An 8,806-nucleotide genomic window follows, 5' to 3' on the forward strand; every position below is an offset into this window, starting at 1 on the left:
TGGTTATTAACTATAAGGTCCGGTGAGCCCCACTAGAGCTTTGACGTGACACTGCCCCTTGGTGGCCTCAGTCCCATCCTGGGAAGTGTCTTTACGCATCTGTGAGCTTGCTCTGGGCCTGGGTCCCAGCTGGAGCCTGCTCTGAGGGGCACTGGGTGTCAGCTTCACACACTGCAAATTCTCACTCTACGTCAGTTTCCCAGCCTCACCAGCTGCTCTCTTCTTTAGTTGCTGAGTCATGTCCAACTCTCTGTGACCCCATGGACTGCAGCCCTCCAAGCTTCCCTGTCCTTCACCATGTTCCAGAGCTTGCTCAAACTCATGTCCATTGAGATGGTGATGCCTTCCATCCATCTCATCCTCTGTTGCCCCCTTCTCCTCCTGCCTTCAATTTTTCCCAGCATCAAGATCTTTTCCAGTGAGTCGGCTCTTCATATCAAGTGGCCAAAGTATTGGAGCTTCGGCTTCAGCAACCCTGGGGCTGGGTAATTCTGGAGAGTTGTGATGGTGGGGCCTTCCTGTGCCTCAGGTTATTAAACAGCAGCCCCCAGGCTGTATACCAGAAGCCAGGAGCCCCTCACCCTCTGTCACCCTTGAGAAAACCAAAACTCCCTCCAGACCTTGCTCACATCCCCGGGGCGGAGGTGGGGGGGGGTACAAAACCACCCCTCCTTGAGAACCACTGCACTACCTCACGGAAGTTGTGTCTTTAATTTTCTTGGTGGCTGGAAGGGAAAACGTGGAGATGAGGGAGCGATTTCTTAAAGACGGAGGATGCGCATCTCAGCCTGCACCGCTTTCCTTTGTCGTAGCTGCTGGTCACCCTTTCCCCCTTCCCTGGGGTCTTACTGGGGTCCAGACACCCTCTCCCCTGGACACCCCCCATCCCACAGGCTGCTCCTCGTCAGTCTCTCTTACTGGCCCCCCAGACTGCCCCTTACAGGGTGTCAGTGTGGGCAGACCTGGAGTGGTCTGCCTCCTCCCCTCCCTCCACATTCACTCCCTGTGCGGTGAACTCCTCCATCTGCCCGGCTTCCAGTCCCAGCTGACACCACGCAGCCTGGTCCGCTGGCCTGAACTCTACAGGAGCAGGTCCCCTGCCTCGGTGCGCTCTCCCGCAGCGGGGAAGGGGCGTCCTGACCATCTGGCCGGGTTAGCTGCCACGTGTTCTCCACTTACAGGCCCAGAGCTGAGGAGGCCCCTTCCCTCCTCTCCTCTCTCCTGCACGTCCAGCTCGCGGGCAGCCGGGCAGTCCAAGCGCATGCATCCCAGGCTCCCATCGTGCCCACCGTCCTCCCCCGCGCCTGTCCCCCTTTACTCATCCCAGCAGAGCTTTGACAGATGAGTCATCTCAGATTCCCCAGCGGACGGGTAAAGAGTGAAGTCACAGCCGACCTTGCTGCCTCTGTGTTCTCACTGTCCCCCGCCCCTCCCAGACATGCCCTGAGAGGCTCCAGGCACCTCTGACCCACTTCGAGAGGCTCTTCCTTCCCCTCAACATCTGTGGGCCCCCTCCCCCACCTCATTCACTTCTCTGCTGCAGCCCCCCGCTCCCCCAAGCAGAGGGTCTGCCAGGGGAGTCTGTCCAGACCAGCTTGGCTGTCAGTCTTTTGAGCTCTCATCACCACCCGACATGACCTGCCTGTGTGCTGATAACTTCACTCGGCTGGAACTGGCACTTCCTGGAGAAGCACTTTGTATTCATTCTGGGTCCCCAGTACCTAGAGCTTGCCTCACGTGCCTAACATGCCTGTTATTCAACAGGTCTCACTGTGGAAAGAATTAATGAGTGATCAATTAACAATTAACTAATCACTAATTAACAAATGAGTGATTAATTAACAAATACCTGGATTTAAAAATATAGGTTAGATTAAAAACCAGGAACTCCACAGTTGTGCCCCGTGACACTCAGCTGAATGAGCTGAAAAATGCATGTCACCATGTGGGTATTCGTAACAGCTTTGTTCGTAATTGCTGAGACTTGAAAGCAACTCAGATGACCCTCAGTAGGTGCATAAATAGATAAACTGTGGTCCATCCAGTCAGTGGAATACTATTCAGTACTAAAAAATGTGTGTTAAGCCATGAAAAGTTCAGTTCAGTCGCTCAGTCCTGTCTGACTCTTTGCCACCCCATGGACTGCAGCACTCCAGGCTTCCCTGTCCATCACCAACTCCCGGAGCTTGCTCAAACTCATGTCCACTGAGTCAGTGATGCCATCCAACCATCTCATCCTCTGCCGTCCCCTTCTCCTCCTGCCCTCAATCTTCCCAGCATCAGGGTCTATGAAAAGACATGGAGGAGACTTAAGTGCCCATTACAAAGTGAAATAAGCCAGTGTTAGTGAGCTACATCCTGTATGATTCTGACTCTTAAGACATTCTGGAAAAGGCAAACTATGCAGACAATAAAGGCTTCCCGGGTGGTGCTAGTGGCAAAGAACCAGCCTGCCAATACAGGAGGCTTAAGACATGCTTCCATCCCTGGGTCGGGAAGATCCGCTAGAGGAGGAAATGGCAACCCACTCCAGTATTCTTGCCTGGAGAATTCCAGTGACAGAGGAAGCCAGCTGGTTATGGTCCATAGGCTCACAAAGAGTCAGACAATACTGAAGTGACTTAGCACGCATGCATGGAGACAGTGAAAAGATTGTGGTTTCCAGGGCTTGGGGAGAGGGGAGGTGAACAGGTGGAGCACAGAGGATTTTTAGAGCAGTTAAAATATTTTTATGTGTTAGAGGATAATAACGGTCAGATGTCTTATGTTTGTCCAAATCCGTAGGCCGTTCATCACCAAGAGTGAACACTCACATAAAGTACGGACTTTCGGTGATGATGACTCATCGGTGTGGCTTCCTCAGTTATAACAAATGTACCACATGGAGGGAGGTGTTGGCAACGGGGGAGGCTGTGTGGAGGTGGGGCGGGACAGGGGATACATCTGTACTTACCACTCTATTTTGCAGAGAACCTAAAATGTCTAAAAATTAAAGTTTAATATATATATGTGTGTGTGTGTGATACATATATGCAAGAAGTTTCAGTAGGACTCACAATAAGTCTCCGAGTCAGGGCCTCTGGAGTGCAGTGAGCCAGGGACCAGCAATACTGATTAATTGAAGTGATGGTAGGGGCACAGACAGACCATACAGAGTCTGGTAAGCCAGGGTAGAAATGCTTTAGATTTGAAGTGCAATGGTCAGCCACTGGGCTTCCCTGATGGCTCAGATGGTAAAGATGTCAAGTGGCTTCAGTCGAGTCTGACCCTTTGTGACCCCATGGACTATAGCTTGCCAGGCTCCTCTGTCCATGGGATTCTCCAGGCAAGAATATTGGAGTGGATTGCCATGCCCTCCTCCAGGGGATTTTCCCCACCCAGGGATCACACCTGCATCTCTTAGGTCCCCTGCGTTGGCAGGCAGCCTCTTTACCTCTAGTCCCACCTGAGAAGCCTGATGAAAACACAGATGGTAAAGAGTCTGCCTGGAATTCAGGAGACGTATTCAATCTCTGGGTGGGGAATGGCAGCCCATTCCATGGGAAGTCATTCAGTTCAGTTGTGTCTGACTCTTGCAACCCCATGGACTGCTGCATGCCAGGCCACCCTGTCCATCACCAGCTCCAGGAGCCTGTTCAAACTCATGTCCATCAAGTCAGTGATGCCATCCAACCATCTCATCCTCTGTTGTCCCCTTCTCCTCCTGCCTTCAATCTTTCCCAGCATCAGGGTCTTTTCCGGTGAGTCAGTTCTTCACATTAGGTGGCCAAAGTATTGGAGCTTCAGCTTCAGCATCAGTTCTTCCAATGAATATTCAGGACTATTTTCCTTTAGGATGGACTGGTTTGATCTCCTTTCAGTCCAAGGGACTCTCAAGAGCCTTCTCCAACACCACAGTTCAAAAGCATCAATTCTTCAGCACTCAGCTTTCTTTATGGTCCAACTCTCACATCCATACATGACTATTGGAAAAACCATAGCTTTGAGTAGGCAGCCATTAAAGGTTTTAAGAAATGGAGTGGCCTGATAAGATTTACATTAAAAACATTTCATTCTGGCTGTCAAATAGAAATAGCTTAGGAGACTGGGTGTCCTTTCCTGAGTTGGGAAAGAGTAATCAGCTTTGGGCAGAGAATCAAGTATGTGTTCCTGTAAAGACGCATGTAACTTAAGAAGTTGTTTATGGCTTTCACAAGAGAGATCACACGATAAAATTATCTGGGCCCCTGAATGACAAAAAGATTTTGAAAAGTAATATCTTGAGTTCCTTATGTGGCCTTTTTGAGGCCTTTACGTGGCTTCCCTGGTGGCTGAGCAATAAAGAATCCGCCTGCCAATGCAGGAGACATGGGTTCAATCCCTGGGTTAGGAAGATCTGGAGAAGGAAATGCCTACCCACTCCAGTATTCTTGTCTGGGAAATCCCATGGACAGAGGAGCCTGGTGGGCTACAGTCCATAAAAAGAGTCAAACACGACTTAGCGACTAAACAGCTACAACAAACTGGCCCTAAGAAGCCGTGATTCTCAAAACTTTCTTATTTCTGAACCTGAAGGTCCAGATTGTGAGTTGGGATGGTTTTATTCTAAGATCATGAGAATATAGCACATTCTGTAATTTATCCAGGCAGGAAAGGATTGCCAAGGAGGGAAAAATATATATCTTTCATTTAGAATAAATGTTGAGCAATTGTTTGAATTTTAGATAAAATGATACCAAACATCTTTGGCCAGAAACTTTCCTTTGGCCTCATCCTCAAGCCCTGACATAAGGAAAAATGGTGCTAAACTCTAACAATACATTCCAGATACATGGTAGACGCTCCAAGTCTTGGAGATAATCATTCAACATATACTAGAGTGAAAAAATAGCTACATGTTCTTCCTTAAAAACTAGGAAAGTGTGAACTCCAAATGCCTCTAGGACATATCCTATTGAATTTGTTGTTACATTTTGAATTCCTAGTTAAAAAAGAACTTTTGTAGCCAGTAAGGAACTTTATAGCTTCTGAGGAAAAAAATTTTAAATCTGTTTAAGCACAGGTTGAAATTTCTTTGAAAATTCAGAAGTAAAACCTGAGAAGTGCTGTTATGAAGACAGATTACAGCCTATCTAACTCTGGAAGTAGAAGTTGCAGGCTGTCAAGTCCACCCTTGTTCTCAAGAACTAGGACATCCATTTTTTGTGGAAGGCAAGAGGCAAGGAGAGGGATGGTGCTTCCTTTTTCTTTGCAGAAAATATAAGCAATTCCTTGGACTACGAGGAGATCAAACCAGTCAGTTCAGTTCAGTTCAGTCGCTCAGCTGTGTGTGACTCTTTGTGACCCCATGGACTGCAGCACACCAGGCTTCCCTGTGCATCACCAGCTCCCAGAGCTTGCACCAGTCAACCCTAAAGGAAATCAACCCTGAATGTTCATTGGAAGGACTGATGTTGAAGCTGAAGCTCCAATACTTTGGCCACGTGATACGAAGAACTGACTCATGGGAAAGACCCCATTGCTGGGTAAGATTGAGGGCAGGAGGAGATGGGGGGCAACACAGGACGATATGGTTGGGTGACATCACTGACTCAGTAGGCGTGAGTTTGAGTAAACTCTGAGAGATAGTGAAAGATGGAGGCCTGGCGTGCTGCAGTCCATGGGGTCACAAAGAGTCAGACACAAGTTATCGACTGAACAACAGCAAACAAACAACCACGGGCCTTTCAAGTAGGCAAAGTGATTCAGTGAAAGTGTTGAAAGTGTTAGTCACTCAGTCGTGTATGACTCTTTCCAACCGCATGGACTGTGGCCCGCCAGACTCTTCTGTCCATGGGATTCTCCAGGCAACAATACTGGAGTGGGGTGCCATTTCCTTTTCCAGAGGATCTTCCCAACACAGGGATCGAACCCAGGTCTCCTGCATCATAGGCAGGTCTGTTACCATCTGAGCCAAATGATTCAAGGCCCTGCTAAAGCCAGGTAGCTCTGTCACTTGGGAATGATTCAGTTGTAAGGAACAGGAAATGTAATCTCATTTGACTTTTAAAGAATGTCTTGGCTCCCGTCAACTGGTCTGATCCAGGGTTAGCAGATCTGAGCTTTTAACTCTGTCAGTGATCAGACAGACCCTCCCCGCCCAGGCACATGATAGGCTGTGTCCTCAGGATTCTCCTGCACTAGGAACGAAGTTGCTCCTCCTACAAACAAAACCTTGGCTACCTAAGGCCAGGTGCACGCACCTGAACCAGCCTCTGCGGCTGGGAGAAGCTTGGGTCTGGGTCACACGCCTTGCTGGACAGCCAGGCAGGCCCACCTGCCTGGGGTGTGTTGTTGTTCAATCGCTCAGTCATATCCGACTCTTAGTGACCCCCTGGACGGCAGCCCACCAGACTTCTCTGTCCTTCACCATCTCCAGGAGCTTGCTCAAACTCACATCCACTGAGTCGGTGATGCCATCCAACCAGCTCATCTTCTATTGCTTCTTCTCCTCCTGCCCTCAGTCTTTCCCAGCATCAGGGTCTTTTCCAGTGAGTGGCCATGGTGTGTGGGGCCAGATATTGAAATGGACTCAGATGCTTCTACGCATGTAAGAATACTGGATACTGGCTGTCCAGCCCTCCAGCACAGGACTGCACTGCCCTCTGTGGGTTCCCACTTTGTGGACCGGACTGAGATGTAGTCTCGTGGGTGGGCAATGACTCCTTTTATTCCTCAGGTGACTAACGGTAGCAGGGGCTTTAGTAAAAGGAAACCAGATTTGAAAGGGTGATTATGAAAGCAGATTTTTTTCATCTGTTCATTTATTGGGTATATCTTGGAGGGCACCACCCTCCTCTGTGGCAGGTACTGTGTGCTATGCTGGGATAAGGAGATGCAGGCTCATCTTACCTTGTCCCAGGAGCTCACCTCTGGGTCACATAATTGAGAGGAGGTAAGAGTGTCTGTCATTGAAACCATACAAGAAAAAGGATGTCTTAAAGAAGCCCAATGGTCAAATAGCATTGGGAAATTGAGTTATACCTGGATATTTATTTCAAGAGACTTATATGAACATCAAATAAAAACCAAGGGCTTGGCCCTTTACAGGCAATTATTTTTAAAGGATAGGCAAAAATGCTTGCTCAGCACTTGTTTAGCTGACTGCCCAACAATGATTAGTTGTTCAGATTAAGAAGCTATAAACCAGGACACCAAAACTTACATCATGGCGATTTAATCAGATTGTAGACTCAGTAGTAGAGAAGAAAACAGCAAAATTCCCCAGTGGTCCTGCATTTGGAAATCTTTATATGGAGTCGAGAGAAAAATGATACATTATAGTAAATAAATTTAGATGACATGCAAGGAAATGGACTGCATAAAATGAGAGTAGATGCTGTTTGTTTAAAGGTGACTTCACGTGGTAGAACGAGGAGATTGGCCATCACACCCTCTCGTGATCTCCCTGGTGTGTCTTTCGCAGATTAGAGGGTCTAGAAAGCTAACACAACTGTACGTGTATGTCCTTGCAGCTAGGCTGATGGATGTGAATTAGCATCTGCCAATTAAAAGTGGCCACAGAAGAAGGAAGCAAGGGGGAGGTCATGTTTCTGTTGCTGTGACTGGGTAAGGTTTGTTTTTTTTTTATTTTTCTCCAGCAGTATTCCAAGATGCTATGACTAGTTTCTTAGCTGTTGAGAACCCTCTGCAGCAGTGACAGCGGGAACATCTTTGGACAGCTAGGAAAAGAGGTCCCTGGATACGCCAGGTTGACACCGTCCCTCTGACCCCGCACCTTCCCCAATGGGCACAGGTGGCCGCTCCTGCTGAGTCTGGGTCTGTGGTGCACTGGGCTATTCCTGGAGGCCCACCCAGCCTGGAGACACTTTTCCAATTTAGTGTGCAACAGCTGTATGGATTCTTGTTTTAAATCCTTTCATGCTTAAAATAGTTGCGGTGTCTTTTATTCCTTGCAGTTTAATTCTCACTCATCCAGAAGTTGGCAATCAAAGTCGTCATAGGCAACAGACCCTGGGGGACTCAGATGGTGAGGTGATCTGTCAGTGGAATTTGAGGGCAGTGAGGATTCAGTCACTGTGACAGAAATTGGACCTGTGTGGCCGACAGTAGGAAAAGCTACATAAATTCTCACCCAAAGGGTCCGGGAGTAAAGAGCCTGTTGAAAGCAACGCACTGGCGGACCAAGCGGCCGCTACAACCTCGTGCGTGGCAGAATGAGCAGCGTAAGGTGGTGCGCGGGCTGGCAGCATGTGGCTAAACTGGAGATTTCAGGGAAAGAAAGTGTTAAGCCCGGGTTTTTACATTCTGTGCTGTGGTTGCAGTCGGACAAGGAGCTCCTCAGTCTGGCAGGTAGAGCTTCTTCCTGGTAGTCATGGACATGGCTGAAATGATCACTCTCGTTGCTGAATTGCAGAGTCAGCTGAATTCAAAGCCTTGTCAGGGCTCCTTTGAAATACAGGAGATTGTTTGGTTACGAGTTAGAACTGGAGAACTTTGGTTGAGAGATTTCCTTGCTAAGAGAACTTTCTCCTTCTTTGTCTGACGAGGTCAATCTTAGCAACATCTGACATAGTTTCCTGGAAAGGAATGCTGGGTCTCTCCCTGCCTCTTCCTACTTCCTCATCAGCCCTAGACCTGTAATTAGAATCAGATCCCCACATGCTTCAGAGGCAAAGAACAGAATCTGACTCAGGAAGAGAAGACATACTGATCAAAAGAATTACCATTTGTTTATACAGTCAGCCTTCTGTATCCGTGGGTTTCATATCCATGCATTCAAGCAACCACGATATGAAAATATTTGGGAAAATATTCTAGAAATCAC

The sequence above is a fragment of the Bos taurus genome, chromosome 20 (genome assembly GCF_002263795.3).
Source record: "Bos taurus isolate L1 Dominette 01449 registration number 42190680 breed Hereford chromosome 20, ARS-UCD2.0, whole genome shotgun sequence".
NCBI lineage: Eukaryota > Metazoa > Chordata > Mammalia > Artiodactyla > Bovidae > Bos > Bos taurus.